This window comes from Spermophilus citellus (assembly GCF_964194105.1).
Source record: "Spermophilus citellus genome assembly, chromosome: 8".
Taxonomy (NCBI): Eukaryota; Metazoa; Chordata; class Mammalia; order Rodentia; family Sciuridae; genus Spermophilus; species Spermophilus citellus.
The window spans coordinates 90,224,232-90,242,385 of NC_138189.1; the positions used below are offsets into that span (position 1 = coordinate 90,224,232).

The following is an 18,154-nucleotide window of genomic DNA, read 5'->3' on the forward strand; positions in this document are numbered from 1 at the left end:
ATTCAACTGTTGAATTCCTGAGTCTGGCTTATTTCACCTATTATGATTTTTTCCTATTTCTATCCATTTACCAGCAATGCCATATTTTATTATTCTTAATAGTTGGGTAACACTCCATTGTGTATATATATTATATTTTCTTGATCCATTTATCTGTGGATGGGCATGTGTGTTGATTCCATTATTTGGCTACTGTGAATTATGCTGCTGTAAACATTGAACTGGCTGTATCACTACAGTTTTTAGTTCTTTTGGATAAATACTGAGGAGTGGGATAGCTGGGTCATAATATGATTCCATTCCTAGTTTTGTGAGAACTCACCACATTGTTTTCTGTGGTTGTATTAATTTAGAGATATGCCTGCTATGTATTAATCTACCTTTTTCCTCACATTATTACCAACATTTATTATTGTTTGGGTTCTTTATAATTGTGATTTTGACTGGATGAGGTGAAATCTTAGTGTAGTTTTGATTTGTACTTCCCTCATTACTAGAGATGTTGAACACTATCTGATATATTTGATGGCCATTTGAATTTACTCTTTTGAGAAAGTTCTACTTAGGGTTTTGACTCATTTATTAATTGGATTATTTGAGGGGCTTAGCAATGAATTTTTATATTCTTTACATATTGTGGATAATTAATTTCAATTTTTTTTCACATTCTATACGCTCTTCCTCTACTCTCATGTTTCCTTTATTGGGCAGAACCTTTTTAATTTGATGGCATTGGAATTTTTGAGTCTTGATTTTATTTTTTGAGTTTTAGGTGTCATGTTGAGAGTGCCTGTACCTATAAGATGAGAGTGTTGAACCTATCTTTTCTTCTAACAGTTGCATGGTTTCTGCTATAATTCCTAAGTTTTTGATACATTTTGATTTGAATTTTGTTCAGAATTTCTAGGGATCTTATTTCATTCTTTTACTTACAAATATCCAGCTTTACCAGTACCATTTGTTAAAAAGTTTTTCTTTCTCTAACATATATATTTTGGTACCTTTATCAAATATAAGATAACACCATGTATTTGAGTTGATCTTGATGTCTTATATTCTATTCCATTGGTATTAAGGTCAAATTTGATGGCAGTATTACATAGTTTTTGTTCATATAGCTCAGCAGTATAATTTGCGATCAGGTATTGTGATGCCTTCTGCATCACTTCCTTGTTCAGAATTGTTTTGGCTATTATATGTCTCTTATTCTTCCAAATGAATCTAAGGACTGATTCTTCTAGTCTGTAAGGAATGTATTTTGATGGAGACTGAATTATAAGTCAATATGGCTTTCTGAAGTATAGCCATGTTGCAATATTATTAATTCTGACTATTCAAGAAAATGGAAGGTCTCTTCTTCTTCTGAAGTCTTTAATTTCTTTGCTGTTTCATAGTTTTCTTTTCTCTTCTTTCTTTCTCTTCTTTTTCTTTTCTTTTCTTTTTTTTTTTTTTTGGTGGAAACAATACTTTTATTTTTTTTGTATGTGGTGCTGAGAATGGAACCCAGTGCCTCACACATGCCAGGTGAGCACTCTACTGCTGAACCCCAGCCCATATTTTATAGTTTTCATTGTAGATTATTTCACTTCTTTAATTAGATTAATTTCCAGTTTTTTTTTTCTTTTTTGAGGTTATGGTGGGAGATAGTTTCCCTGATTTCTTTCTTGGCTGAATCACTATTGGGGTATAGAAAAGCTATTAATTTGAGGGTTTTGATCTTGTATCCTGCTACTTTGCTAAATTTATTTATAGCTCTAGAAGTCTTCTAGTGTAACTTTTGGGTTTTCTAGATATAGAATCATGTCATCAGAAAAGAGTGATAGTTTGATTTTTTATATTTTCCAATTTGTATTCATTTAATTTCCTTCCCTTGCCTGATTGCTCTAGTTAGAATTTTGGTAACTATACTGATTATAAGTTTTGAGAGTGGGATCCTTGTCTTGTCCTGATTTTGGAAGAAAAGCTTTCAGTTTTTCTCCATTATGTATGTTTTGGGTTTATCATATATTGTCTTTATAATGTTGAGTATAGTTTTCTTCTACCTTTATTTTTTCATTGTTTCTAACATATTTTATGCATCTGTACCAATGATCATAATATTCCTGTTTTGATTCTATTTAAGTGATGAATTACGTTTATTGATTAGTATATGTTGAATCAACCTTGTATCGATTCAATAAAGCTCATTTCATCATGGAGTGTTGTCTTTTTAATATGCTTTGAATGCAGTTTGCTAATATTTTGTTAAGGCCTTTGTGTCTATTTTCACCAGGGATATTGTTGTGTAGTTTTGTTTTCTAGATGTGTATTTGTCTGGTTTTGGTCTCAAAGTATCTTCATAGAATGTATTTGAGCATGTTCCTTCCCTTTAAATATGATAAAATAATTTTGGAACACTGGTATTACTTCTTGAAATTTCTGGTAGAACTCAGATGGGAAACCATCTGGTCCTGGGCTTTTTCTTTGTTGGTAGACTTTTAATTGGTGTATTAATTCCATTACATGATATTTGTCTCTTTAGGTTTTCTAAATCATTCTGGTTCAATTTGGGCAGGTCACATGCACCTAGAAATTTATCAGTGCCTTCTAGATTTTGCATTTTATTTGAGAATACATTTTCAAAATAGTTTCTAATGATCCTCTGGATTTCAAAAGTGTGTGGTGGCTCCTTTATCACCTGCAATTTTATTGATTTGAGTCCTCTCCTTCTTTTTTTTGGACAGTTGGGTTAAGGGTTTTCAAATTTTATTTATCTTTTGATGAACCAACTATTTTTTGCATTGATCCTATGTATTATTTTTTATTCTCAATTTCATTAATTTCGACCTGATTTTTTATTATTTTCTGTCTTTTACTGATTCTGGAATTAGTTTGTTCTTTTTCTAAGGACTTTGAGGTATATCATAAGTTTATTTATTTGTGCTCTCTATTTTTGAATACACTCAATGAAATAAAATTTTCTTTAGTGTTATTATTATATTTTGATAGTCATTTACAATAATATGTATCTGTTAAGTGTAATTATGTCTTCATGCTTGTTGAAATTCTTTTCTTAGTTAGATCCTTGCATTCTGGATGTTAGCAATTATCAAAGATTTTGCAGATTTCAAAGTAATTTATAGGATTGAATTTCTAAAATCTGTACTTTTCAGCAAAATATTATACCAATTAAATATTTTCTGTATTTTTACTTAAGAAATTTCTTTCCTGAATACAGTTTATTCTGATAAATCAATGACTGCCTCACAAATTGTTAAATGTCTTCCTTATTTTGAAAGAAGAATAGGGTTTGGAAATTTTTTTTTTGTTGTTGTTGTTCTTGTTGTAGATTTTAAGGTATCTATAGGGTAGGGAGAATGTAAATAGAAGAAATTTTAAACATTGAATGGACTACAAGATCAAAAATAATCTTGACATAACTTTTCTATGTACATAAATGAATAAACCATACATGATATTGAGTGAATCTCAATATCATGTACATCCACAAGACTGAGATTCTAATTAGTATAAGATATATTCCATGCTTCTATAAATATATTAAAATAGATTCTACTATCATTTTTGAATAAAAAGGACAAATAAAAATGTTAAGCTATTTTCTAAATATTTACCAATGAACATGATCACTTCATTATTTTAGTGTTTTAATGTCTGTCTTATAAAATTAACTATATGGGGCTGGGGATGTGGCTCAAGCGGTAGCGCGCTCGCCTTGCATGCGTGTGGCCCGGGTTCGATCCTCAGCACCACATACCAACAAAGATGTTGTGTCAGCCGAGTACTAAAAAAAAAATAAATATTAAAAATTCTCTCTCTCTCTCTCTCTCTCTCTCTCTCTCTCTCTCCTCTCTCACTCTCTCTTAAAAAAATTAACTATATGAATGTCATTCTGTATAGTTGTTTATTTACATTTCTGAGTTCTCCAAATTTGCTTATATATAAAGTATAAGGCTTTATGGGGAATAGTGTCTTTTGGCTTAACTATAGAATCTTTTTTTTTCTCTTTCTTTAAATCATAAACTCTTATATCAGTGTGGTTTGTATTTATGCATTACTCATAAACAAATTATCTTATTTGAAAGAAGAAATCTACCATTTTTTGTAGTGCTGTGGTATTGAACCCAGGAGAAATCTACTTTGTAAAATGTAATTTTCCTAGAAAACTTTTATATTAGTAGTTTAGAAATTTTATAACCCTTTATGCATTTCAGGAACTGACCAATATTTTTTTTTTTTATAGAGGACCAGCTATCACACAGTTTAGAGTTTGTAGGCTAAAATGTACAATGAAATCTATTCATATAATATGATGAATTTTTCAAACATATAAAAATTTCAAATCTATAGTAATTCTAATTTTGTGCTTTTTAATAATATAGGTCAACTAATTCATACAGATGTATTAAAATAATGTATTTTAAAAGATATTTTACTTAAAACATTCTTTTAAAAAGTACCCTGGCTCTAAAATGGCATGATGATTTAAGTAAAATTATTATTATAAGCAAAATGGTTCACTAGAAATTAAATACTATATCAAAATATTAATTCCTCTGAAGAAAGAATTGTCAATATTCTCAATTATGCACTTTGATATTTTAGCTTGGGAATCCTTAATGTGTGTGGTTTGCTGTATATTGAGGAAGTATATTTAACAGCCTTCCTAGATGGAATTGGCAATCCTCTGCTGTTATGATCAAAAATATCTCTTTAGATGTTGCCAAGTCTCCTAGGGAAACAAATTTCTAGGACTTTGTATCTTTCAGTATATATTTCAGTAATTATGGTTAAATTAAAAACATTTTAAAAATAAAAGTTGATATAATTTATCAATAATAAAGTTTCATTTCAAAAATAAACATACTTCTTTATGAAGAATTTAAATAATCCCAGTAAGCACTGATTTGTAGGGTAGAATAAGGACAAAAATAAAGGGGCAAGTATCTGAGTAGTTTCAAATAAACATTGATTGAATATTGACTATACAGAACAATAATAGCAATGTAAGTATCAAATTACACAAAACCTTTCTGAAAGTTGGGAGGTATGGATGTATGGATAGATTGATAGATAGATAGATAGATAGATAGATAGATAGATAGAAGATAGGTAAGGCATATATAATAGTGCTTTTTTTAGAAATTATAAAAAAATAATCATTTTGTTAGACTTTAGTAATCCAATGATGCCTAAAGGACACCATTAAAAGACTAGCAAAAGAAAGGATATTTACAGAAAGGAATTAAATAACAGCTATTTTCTTAATATAAAGTAATATGAAAAAGACAAAGGAACATAACAAATATATCAAATAGAAAACAAATAGCGCAGTATTACAAAATGCATACCCATACTAGATGTTATATTCAAGGTAAATGAACTAGCCCTTCAAATACAGATTTATATTGCCTCATTTATTTACTCAAACTAGTATTGCTTAAAAGAACATTAAGTATAAAAGCACAAATATATTTAATTATGCCATCAAATACTAATCAAAAGACAACTGATTCAACTATACCAATACCTAGCAGAGAGTTCTACAAGGCAAGAAGCCTTGTTAGACATACAAATAAAGAAAATTTCGTAGTTAATTTTATAGGGACAATACGATCTATTCTGTAAGGTTTTTCAAACTAAATCTGTATACCAGGCAACATGGGTTTAAAACATAAAAATGTAAAAGGCAAATAAAAATGATAACCACCATGAATAATAATAAGCCTCCCAGTAGCTGACAAAATAGAAAAAAAAATGTTGCTAAAGATACAGATCTAACAATGCATTTAAAATATAAAAAAATTTTCTTCCAGTGCCACATTATGTTACTGTGTTCACCCTCTGTGTGCTGTTATTTGAGCCCCCTGGTATGTTGATTGACAAGAAAAAAAATAGGAAAATCTAACTACCTAAAAGTTTCTTCTGGGTAAATGAAAATGTAACAAATTTTACCTTAACCTATGTTTTAAAATCCAAGAGAAAATATAATATATAAAAATAATCAAGTGAAAGAGTTTTATAATAGTCATAATGCAAAAAAAATATTTTTTAATTTACTGAAGTTGTCTTGCTTATCAGGTTACTGAAAGGGTAATTAATTTTTAATTTGTGTACAATGGGAGAAAGTTAAAAAAAAGTGTGTAAAATTTTGAAAAATTAACTCTTGTTCTGCAATGAACATTGTAATTAAAACTTCAAGTATAAGCATAATAAGATAAATTCTACAACAAATAAAAGATAAGTTTGATCAATTTGGCAATATATTAAAATAAATAATAAAGTTAAAAAATGCAACTTGAATGTCTATCAACCATTATATTATAAAGTAAAATTAAAAGACATTATTTTTGTCTGTCAGTACCCTCTAAAATTTTTATTTTGTAAGAAATTCTTTCTGCATGCCACTATGAAGTATTCTGTTCGTTTGTATAAAACATAGCTTATCTCCTGAAACAGTCTTATTTAATAAACTTAGTCATCTATTCTAAGTCCTTATCATTTATATTTTCATTCTAATAACTTTTTTTCATCATTAGTTGGCATTATTTCCACTGTAGATGGCAGCTGCCTGTCTCCTGAAGAAGTCACTGTGGCTGGTTCTGTTTCTTCCTAAACTCTTCTAATTTTGGGAAAGAGAAAGAGAGAGAGAGAGAGAGAGAGAGAGAGAGAGAGAGAGAGAGAGAGAGAGAGAGAGAGAGAGAGAAGAAGAAGAAGAAGAAGAAGAAGAGAGGAGGAGGAGGAGGAGGAGGAGGAGGAGGAGGAGGAGGAGGAGGAGGAGGAGGAGGAGGAGGAGGAGGAGGAGGGGAGGGGACTATTTAATGTAATTAGAGTTAAAATATAGGATGAGAGAATAACTAAGCAAATGATTTACAAAAATTCTAACTCGCCTGGTAATCAGATTTAATGCTCTTGTGTGTTCCTTAGGGGGAACCTTTCAGGGACCTCTCTCAGTATTGTCCTTAGTCTGGCTTCTCTGTATCTCCTACACACAAGCCTTTCTTCTCATTGTTGGTGTTTACAGGTTCTTTTTTTGGCATAAAACTACTTCAGGTTGACTGTCTCTCCCACTTGATCTACATTTGTTCTGTGCAAACACTCCTGTGCTATGTGATCTGTCATTGGTGAATATGTAATAGCTCCCTACTTGTAGTGAAGATTCTTTCAGTTCTGGTGTCCTTCCTCTTCTGATAACAACCATATGCTATATGCCTTTATTAAAAATAATGCACTTATTATCATATAAGCACACATTTACTATAAATGAATGAATGAAATACGAATAAATTTTAAAGAACTTTACTCATTACTGTGAAAGTAAAGCTTATCTGTGGGTATGTCAATGAAGTTAGTAGTAGCCAATAATGTAGATCCAAAATAGAAAATGCAAGGAAATCCATGGAGGAAAAATGGTAAGTAGACTTTGTAAATTTATGTTCTTTTATCTCTTTCTTACTCAGTTACCTTCTTTGTAAAATGAGGATTACAGTAGCACTTATTAATGAGGTTGACCTGAGGATTAAATGAGCCAATGAATGTCAGACATTGCTACATGAATGTGTAACAGGGGTTCACTTGATGCTTTGACTAAATCCTTTGTCATTTTGAAATTTATGTTCTTTTTCTTTTTGCAACCTTCTCCTCCCTGATCTTCGTTTCCCATTAACCTTCTCCTTTCTGACCTTCTCCTGCCTGATCTTCTTTTCCCTAACCTTCTTCCTGATTTTTTTCCCCTGACTTTCTTCTTCCTCATTTCTACCTGCCTAATCTCATTTTCTCTGAATCTCCTCTTAAAAGCCCCCTGTTCTGGCTGATGGGCAGAATCACAGCCTTTGGAACAGGAGTCCCCTGTTTATCCTTTGCTAGCAAATCAATAAATCATCTTTTTTCCCCTCCCTTATAACCGTGTCGTTGTTATTGGATTGGCATCAGTGACAAGGATCAAGCTTCAGCACAAATGCATATACCCATTTTTTTATAGCACTATTAGAAGTTTTATAATTTTGTTTGAAGCAATAATATGCCAGGCACATTGACTGCTCTTCACACAGGGAAATGTTGATGTGACACTTGCAGAACTAGAGGCTTCAACAACCATTAGAAAAAGCAAATCAATATTCAAGAAAATTAAAACAGACATAAACCCTAAAATTCTTACATTGAAATCTATTGTAGCATCATTTTTTTTTCTGTTTGGGGTAGCTGTATAAATAGCAAATGATAACATGTAAATCACAAGGAACAGTTGCTGCTTTGATTATCTTTAATATTAGCTCTTAATGTTTGGAAAAAAATCTCTGTAGCTGAACTTAGATTCATAGTAGATGAACTCTGGCTGCATAAAATGATAACAGTAATTTGTGTGAAACTTTGTAAGTTTGGTTTTTCAATATATGAGTGAGATGAAAACAGTAATGAAGGAAAAATACCAAGTAAAACATGTGTATCATTGACTGATAAAAATTAAAATAATGATGAGCTACAACACAAATGACAATATCTAGAATTTAATGAGAGATGTCTAGCTTTTGTTTACTTATTTATTTATGCCATGCTGTATCAGATTTTTATTATAATATTCAATTTATGTAAGTCTACATTTTATATGTACAAAGAGACAATATTCATTTAGTAAGAAGAGTTATAGGGTAATGAAAGCTTCCACTAAGATTTCAAGGAAAACCTGAGAGGAGACTGTTCAATTTTCACCAGGATCGGAATCCTGCAGGCAACTCTTGAGAGGGCAATATGTGCCGCTGTTCAAGAGGGCAACTGAAGTTGCAATAGAGACCTCAAGAAGTGCCAAGGAACAGGAACTTGTAATATGTGCTAAGGAAAGCAGATCTAGCCCAAGAGAGAGTACATGAGGGCTGAATACAAAAGGTCAGAGAAGGAGGGCTGTTAAGCCTTTTGGGGTCTACTGCTCAACACCACATGTTGCAAATACTGGACAATGAGCAAGGGGATTTAATGTTTTTCCTGCTGAGTTTCAGTCTTATCATGGTCCAAGATTTTCATTATATAACTCTATTCTTCCCTTTGGAAATGGGAAATTTTACTTTGCCATTATACATTGGAAGTATAGCATTTGCTTTTTGATATTTATAGAAAATCATAGGTAAAAGTCTCCCAAAGGAGACTTTGGGATTGGATTTTCGGCAATGCTGGGAAAATTAAGACTACAGGGACTCTTGAAAATAGACTGTATTTTGCATTGTGAGATAGGCATAAGGCTTTGGGGATCAGGGATATGATATTATGGTTGGATCTGGATGTCCCCCAGAGTTGGGTAACAAGGATATGATATTATTGTTTGGATCTGGAATGTCTCACAGAGTTTCATGTTTTGAATCCTTGGTTTCAAATACAACAATTTATAGAAGTGAGGATTTGGGGAAGTAATTGGATCATGAGGACTCTGATCTCATCAGTACATTAATCCATTGATAGATGAATGGACTACTCAGTGGTGGTATATGTATTTGGGCAGGTATGGAGGAAGTAAGTCACTGGGGCATGTCCTGGAAGGTTTCTTTCTTTCTTTCTTTCTTTCTTTCTTTCTTTCTTTCTTTCTTTCTTTCTTCCTTCCTTCCTTCCTTCCTTCCTTCCTTCCTTCCTTCCTTCCTTCCTTCCTTCCCTCCCTCCTTTCCTTTCCTTTCCTTTCCTTTCCTTTCCTTTCCTTTCCTTTCCTTTCCTTTCCTTTCCTTTCCTTTCCTTTCCTTTCCTTTCCCCTCCCTCCCTCCCTCCCTCCCTCCCTCCCTCCCTCCCTCCCTTCTTTCTTTCTTTCTTTCTTTCTTTCTTTCTTTCTTTCTTTCTTTCTTTCTTTCTTTCTTTCTTTCTTTCTTTCTTTCTTTCTCCCCAGCTTATTTCTTTTACTCTGCCTCCCAGCTACCATGAAGTGAGTAATTTTCCTCTCCATTCCCTTCCACCATGATGTTTTTGCCTTGGAGCCATTTGACTGTACAATGAAACACCCTAAACCATGAGCCAAAATAAACTTTCTGTCCTTTAGTTTGTTTATGTCAGGTATTTTTGTATTAGCAATGAAAAGGTAACACACACATGCTATTAAACTATCTTGAATATTAATACCAATTATCACAACTAAATAATATGTATATACCAGGTACAGTGGTACATTCCTGTAATCTCAGCTACTCAAGATGCTGATACAGGAGATCCCAAATTCAAAAACAACCTTAGCCACATATTGAGACCTTGTCTCAAAACAAAAACTAAAAAGGATTGGGTTATGTAGCTCAGTAGTAAAGCAACACTGGGCTAATCCCCAATATGGAAAAAATATGCAGATATAAGTTAATCATTGTTATGGTTTACAAGTTTTTGCCCCCTCCAAAATTGATATTGAAACTTAATTCCCAGTGTTACAGAATTAAAAGGTGAGGCCTTAGGAAGAAAACTGGCCCTTGGGTTCTCTTCCCTTATAAAAGGGCTAGAAAGCACTAAGTAGGCCTAACTACTCTTTCACTTTTTGCTACAGGAGAACTAAGCATTCATTTCCTCCAGAAAAAGCAGCATTCAAGGTGCCATTTTGGAAGAAGAAACACTGAAAATGCTGGTGACTTGATCTTTGACATCCCAGCCTCTAAGAATGGTGAGAAACATTTCTTTTCTTTTCTTTTTTCTTTTTTTGTAAATTACACAGTCTGTGATATTTTGTTATAGTAGCAGGGCCAGATTAAGAAAATCAATACCATAAATTGTGCTCTGTTTTCTGTATATGATGTAAACTAGATTTTTTTCCCCTTTCTACCACACAAGAAGTTGTTTCTGCTCATCTAATAATAGTTTTGCTTTTGGTAGCAGATGTTTGAGAATTCTTTTCTGGAGAGATAAAAGTAGAATGATGTGAAATATTTCCAGATACTGGATTTAAATGGCAGCTCTATTAAATAGCATTGCTATTTTAAAAGTTTACAACCCTATAACTATCTGTGTAAAACTGCTGAACACACTAAAACAGGATTATAAATACTGATCTATTTTTCACAAAATTTTTGTGCAGGTGAAAAAATCCATAAAGTAATCATTCTCTTTATTATTCATTCACTGCTGTTGGAAAAAAAAAGAACTATGATTCACCCAATGGTTTCATAAAACACAGCACAGAGCTGGGGTTATCTTTGTGATTCAGGCAGTCAAAAGTGCAGAGTAATCAAGCAAATACAGAGGCACAGAGTTTTGCCTAATTTTACCACTAATCCTTTTCACTAATCCTTTTCCAATAATCTCCTGAATAATTTCCTTCATTGGTGCTACTCTAAGTACTTAGGAGCCTAATGCTTCTCAGTCTTAATGCTATAAAGAAATCCATGTGCCTGAAACTTTAGGGAAAAAAAAAATAAAACTGCAGCATCAGATTTGCTTTTTAAGTGCTTTAAATTTCATTTATTGTATAATTATTGGAACTGTCACAAAGGTAATAAAGTGAAAGAGATTAAACATAAAATAGAAAATCCTCAAGATGGTCAATATTATTTAATCTATTTATAAGCAGAGATAAGGTTACAATATCTATTACTTTTGTAGAGATGACCTTGAATATAGATGTATACAAACTAGACTAGAAGTTCAGATGAAGAAAATAAATTTGTACAGGACATTTTAGTTTTATACAACATGAAAAAATAGACCTGATATATCAAGAATCAAGAACTATAAAATTAAAGAAAATTCCATTTTAAAAGCTATAAAAAATCGAGGAAACAACTGTTTCACAAACAGATCTCAGATTATAAATACAAAAACTAATCTGAAAAAAGAAAAGTTAAGTTACTGGTTAGACAAAAGTAAATAAGCATGTTCAATTATTATGAAAATTCTATAATACAGCATCATTTTCTTTAAAATTTCCCTTACCTTCCTCCATGTGTAAGTATATAGCATTATATCATTTATCCAGAAATAAAATATTTTGTTTAATACAAATGAGAAAGAATATAGTTTTTTTGTCCTCTGAAAAACTTTATTTTATTTGATTATTTCTATTTATCTGTCTATTCTGAAAGTGGGTAGATTCTAAATATTTTTGAGTATATACACACATATATATTTTTAAATTTTACTTGAAAAATGTTTAGGTGTGATTTAATTTTCTCACCGTAGTTTCATTTGTTTACATAGGTGTGGTTCATTAACACATATTGACAAAGACTCTATCCTTAGCCAAATATGAGAAAATGAGGTAGGCTTCTCTGAGCCCAATTTTCGACTAGGACATTCCCTTGTCCTTGCTGAGCTTCCAAAATTCCAGTTTGTTAGGAATTTTCCTAAATGTGAATAAGAAAATTTCAACACTTGATAATTTAATCATAATGGCCTGCCTGCCTTAAGAAAGAATCTTGTTAGTTCGGTTTATCAGGAATCCTCCTACTTGATATCTTCTCTCAGTGATTTTTACATCCACTGACAACACCCCCACCATCAGTTACTAGCTATAAATCCCCACTTGTTCTTGTATTAGAAATTGAGCCCAGTTCTACACTATTTATTTTCCTTTTTTACAATATTTCTTCTGAAATATGTTCCTATTGCTTTGACAGCTGCCAGGCTCTGGTTTTCTTTTAACAAAATGTTTTAGGCAATCTAGTGCACACTGTTGATTACTCTAATAACTGACCTCTTTTTATCACTTTATAGAGCATTGTTGCACTTAAGGGCACACATGGGTCTGCAGAATTATTGCAAACTGTAATGACTTATCTGTTCTGGAGTATTAGCACTGAACTAAATATTACACTAAATATTAAAATCTGGTATCTGGTGTCTCACAATTCATACCTTTATTTATTATCTCTTCATCTAGGAAAAGAAATATTTTGCCTATATATGTATGCACACACCTTTCTCTCAATCCCTCTTTCAATGATAGGAAGGTCATAGTCTTCTTATTTAATTACTGTGAAAGTTTCAGTGTCTCTTGGACATGATGATACTGTTTATATATCTCTCTTGGCTATTAATTTTGTATATTCACATTGCTTAAGAGATAATTCTCTTTGCCATTTAGTGCAGGTATGATAGATTGAATTAGAATGAATTCCTATGCTGCATGACCATTTTAAATCTGATTTTTTGAAATAAAGAATTCTTGATCTTTATTTATTTCATTTTTCCCATGTTGAATTTTTTAATGGGGCTTTTTATTTATCTATTTTTTTTAGTTGTAGTTGGACATAATATCTTTATTTTATTTATTTATTTTTATGTGGTGCTGAGGATTGAACCCAGGGCCTCGCATGAGCTAGGCGAGTGCTCTTCCACTGAGCCACAACCACAGCCCATGTTGAATTTTTTAAAATATCAACAGGGAGGTTCAACTTTCTCTTTAAAATTCAACACTTTTTGTACAGTCAAGAACTTACTATGTAAGTTTCTGTTTTTATTTCCCATTGACTGGGGTAAAAGTCATTACACATGCAATCTTTTTTTTTTTTTTATCCCAATCACTCTAGGGCAAAATTAAAGGCATTGTTTTTCTCCTTCCCTCAAAGGATATGAATTTTCCATGAAAGGACATTTTTAAAATGACATTGGAAAACATGTGCAAAATAGAAACAAGAAGTAGATGTAGTTACAGTAAACACATTAGAGTAAAACTAAGTCTTGGGATTAATAAACAAAGAATAATAATGAAGAATAGAAAAACAGCAAGAGAAAAAAATACATAAGATTGTGCATCATAAATTAGTACCATTTTGTCACTTTAGATGCACTTTGAGAAAATATAAGTTGAAAATAATTCATGTTCAATATTTACAATTATATCACAAACTAAAATCGTTTTATTCAAACTCATGATTATCTCTCTGCCAATATAATGTTATATTTTATTTAAAATATTTCATTTAAAAAGTAATCCTGTTAATATATTTTAAGATTCTAGTCAGTTTTGCTGAGATTATTCGTTCCCTAATATAGTGGTCTTTCTAAGGTTATCAGTTCCCTAATATAGCTTGCTACAGATTAAGTATATTAAATTATACCTTCATGTTGTAACAATTTAAATGTGGATTCAAAAAGATCTAACTGATTCTGACTACAACATTAAAGTTAATTACAATTTATTTAGTAGTTGTAAGATGTTGGACAGTTAATCTAACTGGAAAAGACAAGGTTATTTAAATCTGAGCAAAAATATAACTTATCCTGACTTATCCTATTACCAGTTAAGGACATGTTACTATACTAACACTCAAAGTAATCAAAGACAAGATTTTACATTAATGAAATATATACTCTGATTTGGATAAGGGATAGAAAATTGTATGTAGAAAAATATGCCTTAGAACAGATCAATACATATGCAATGTCCAGGAAGAAAAAGAAACAGAAACAGGGATGAGATAGAGATAGAGATAGATAGATAGATAGATAGATAGATAGATAGATAGATAGATAGATAATAGATAGATAGATAGAGAGGAAGGAGATGGTGTGGATACTGACTCTGCTATTAGTGGAGAAGATGCAGGAGTCTACTCCCTTTGGCAATAATTGTCAGTGATCAATTAGTGTGTGACTACCTTCTCGTTAATATAACAAATATATGCTAGTATTCTCCTTGATTCTACCACCTTGTCAAATCATTGAATCATATTTATGGAAACATGGGTATATTTTTGAAATTTTGCTATATTTATTTTACATAACATATTCAAACACATGACAGAAAATAGGCTGGTTTGCAATAAAAATATTTATCACATGTTGATCACTTCCAAAGTTAAGTAAAATCAAAACAGGATAATTATTTTTGAGAAACAAAAGAAAATCCAAAGTTAAAATATCAAAATCTAGGCTAATTGATGTTAAAATATCTACATGTTTGAATTATATCCTTTTTTTATTGTTTCAAACAACCTTAATTTGGAAAGCACTATCTTGATAAAGTGCACTCCAACACTTTATATTTTAAAAGACTTGTATACTTGAAGAACATGAATAAATCTAATATACAAATAAGCCAGTAATAATTTGCACCGCAATTATAAAGATGTCATGTGTATATTAACTTATCTTTTACTTTTACAATGAAATTTAGAATCTATAATATAGGTGTTTACTTAGAAAGAGTTATAAAGCAATCATTTAAAAGATTTTAAAACAAGAGAGATATAAAAACCGATTCTTTTTAGACTTAGTTTCTCTAAGTAATAAAACCTAGTAGAAACAGGAAATTATCTCAATAAATAAGCAGATCAATGTTTTAAGAAACTCTTGTTGTTTTAACACATACAGTATTAGATTCTGGTTTATATATTTTATGTAATTATACCTATGTTTGAAAACAAATGTTCAACATTTTGACATGCTTTAGGTGATGTTTATAAATGTGATTTTTTCCTTATTTATCAAGCAATATTCATTATAAAACAACCCAAATTTTTCTTTTAAAATAAGGTCAAAGATCCAAACTAAGGTCATTTATGGAGAAAAGATGTACATGAATATGGAATTGAAGAGAAATGTCTTCATTAAAAAAAATCTTGAGAAAAAGTACCCACAAATTTTTTGACAAGTTCTATGATCTTGGATAATTTGTCTGATTTATGTAAGCTCTATTGTGTTTGTATGTGAACAGAAGATAACTTTAGCCCCTGTCTTAAAGACTTATTTCAAGGAGAAAAAAAAATTATTTATGTAAAATCCTTAGCATCGTGTCTGACATAGAATAAATATTTTAAAAGTTTTAGCTCTTAACTATGCTGCAGAAAAGTGCACCACTTCTTGAAACCAGGTACTTACACTCAATAGGACTTGGTTATTGTTGGACATTCCAAACTAGACAGTGGTAATATATACAATTCTTTCTCTTTGATCTTTATAGAAAATTGTTTCATTTTCTTCAATTTTACATCTATCCTTATTTTCTTAGTGCTTCAAGTATTTGAGAATAGTCACAAAAGCCGAGATAAAACTCAATGAGTCACTCAAGGAAATTTTGCTTATGAAAAATACTGAAAATACGTTCTCTCTCCTTTCCCTGCTTTAACTCCTCCCTTCTTTCTTTCCTGTGTAAATAAATATACATTAGTTAGATTACAGTAGTATCTTTTGTCCATATCTACACCTTATCCATATCTCAAATTCCTATCCCAGGAGAGGTATTCAAGCTAAGAAATCTAAGATTTCAGGATGCTTGTGAAAATTACTGTCTTGTCACTTTGGATCATACTTTTTCCTGAAGTATGTAATGACTTATTATTTTTTATGGTTTCTTACATTTTCTAGTTTTCCCTGGGTTAATCAAAGTGTTTGTCTTTCCCTATATCTTAGAGTAAACGAAATTCCATATTTTATAATTTGTAGACATTTACCAATTTATTTTTTTTATTTTTTTTAAGAGAGAGTGAGAGAGGAGAGAGAGAGAGAGAGAGAGAGAGAGAGAGAGAGAGAGAGAGAGAGAGAGAGAGAATTTTTAATATTTATTTTTTAGTTTTCGGCGGACACAACATCTTTGTTTGTATGTGGTGCTGAGGATCGAACCTGGGCCGCACGCATGCCAGGCGAGCGCGCTACCGCTTGAGCCACATCCCCAGCCCACATTTACCAATTTATGAAAAGGAAAACAAACAGAATCTCAACAGAAGTTTAAGAAAAAGTGGCTATCCTTATATAAGGCATCTGTATACCCAAGAGAAGAAATATGAACATCCACACATGTTAACAGAGAGGTTTTGAAAATTAGAAATGTAAAAAGATTGAGTAGAAGAAGTGATTTAGCAAGCTAATTTGGTGTTCAGAATACACCTTACACTCAGAAAAAAAGTGTGTGTGGCTGGGCGCAGTGGTACAAACCTGTAATCCCAGAAGCTCAGGAGGCTGACAGAAGGATTGTGGGTTCAAATCCAGCCTCAGAAATAGGGAGGTGCTAAGTAACTCAGTGAGATCCTGTTTCTAAATAAAATACAAAATAGGCCTGAGGATGTGGCTCAGTGGTTGAGTGTCCCTGAGTTCAATCTCTAGTCCCACCCTCCTCCCCCTCAAAAAAGGGAATGTAAATGTGGATTTTGGACCAACACTTTACTGAACTAATTACTCTTACTTTTTGAGCAATTGGGTATTATATATAATCATCTGTCCAGGTTTCATAAATCCCTACATAGAAATTTAAATATAGCAGTTAATGTTTCTTTTTTGTTAATTATGCTCAGAAATCTGGAAAATCTGTATAATGTTTAAAAGTACTTTTACTTTCTAAGTGGTTTTTCCAAACTTATCATAATTTGTAGCAACACCAAAAGCATTAGTGGAGACAACTGTCATAAAGAAAATAAAAAAATCACAACTGTATATAATGTAAGACAATTTAATATTGAAATCAAATATTTAAATGATGACATAGAAAAAGAATGAAATGGATTTTATTTTATCTTCCTTTCCATTCTTAATATAGATTTACATGCAATTATAGTCAATGATTATACATATAATAATGTATAGATAGAGAGAAAGATTTTCTTAGGAAAAATACTAATATGGCAAAAGACAGTCATTTAACACTAATTGTAACAAATCATTTTAATATAAAAATAATATCAATAGAAAATAAATTTTTAGACAACACAGTTGTTCTCTGTGAGAAGTACCTTCTGATTATTTATTGCCTTTGTATAATGTGAAAATATGTATATAGTTTCCTTTTTGCTACATTTTTCAGTGAATTCAAATCATAACAAAAAGTTGCAAAAATAATAAAAAATGTTCTATTCTTAATTAGCATTCTTGTCTCTTCTAGAAATTATGTCTCATTTCTGCCACAATATACAAAGAATCTTATTTTGTATCATAATTTGTAAATTAACTATTTTATATATGAAGAAAATATATTTTATTATCTATAAATTTATTGAGGTTTTCATATTTAGCTAGATGTATTTTACATTGACTTTAGTGTTTTGAAGGCTTATTATGGGTACTTAGTGAAATAGAAAGAGGCCTGTTATTTGGTAGAAAATAAGTGATTTCTCTTAACTAATATCTGGAGTCTCTAATCAGTTTCCAAATTATAAAAATTTTACCAAATACTTACTAGGATACTTAAACCAATGTTCACTTGTGGATAGTCATACATGTATATGGTAAATATGCCAATGGGGTTTAACGACATACAGAATCAGTTCTAATAAAT

At 31.2% G+C, this 18,154-nt stretch overlaps 1 pseudogene across 1 annotated transcript in view; it reads left to right on the top strand.

The window, feature by feature from the left end:
- The first annotated feature begins 6,706 nt into the window (after positions 1–6,706).
- Positions 6,707–18,154, top strand: part of LOC308654697 (adiponectin receptor protein 1-like) — a 276,683-nt pseudogene continuing 265,235 nt past the window's right edge. Inside the window, exon 1 of the transcript in view lies at positions 6,707–6,832. The product of the transcript in view is annotated as an adiponectin receptor protein 1-like (transcript). The remainder of the gene's footprint in view (positions 6,833–18,154) is intronic.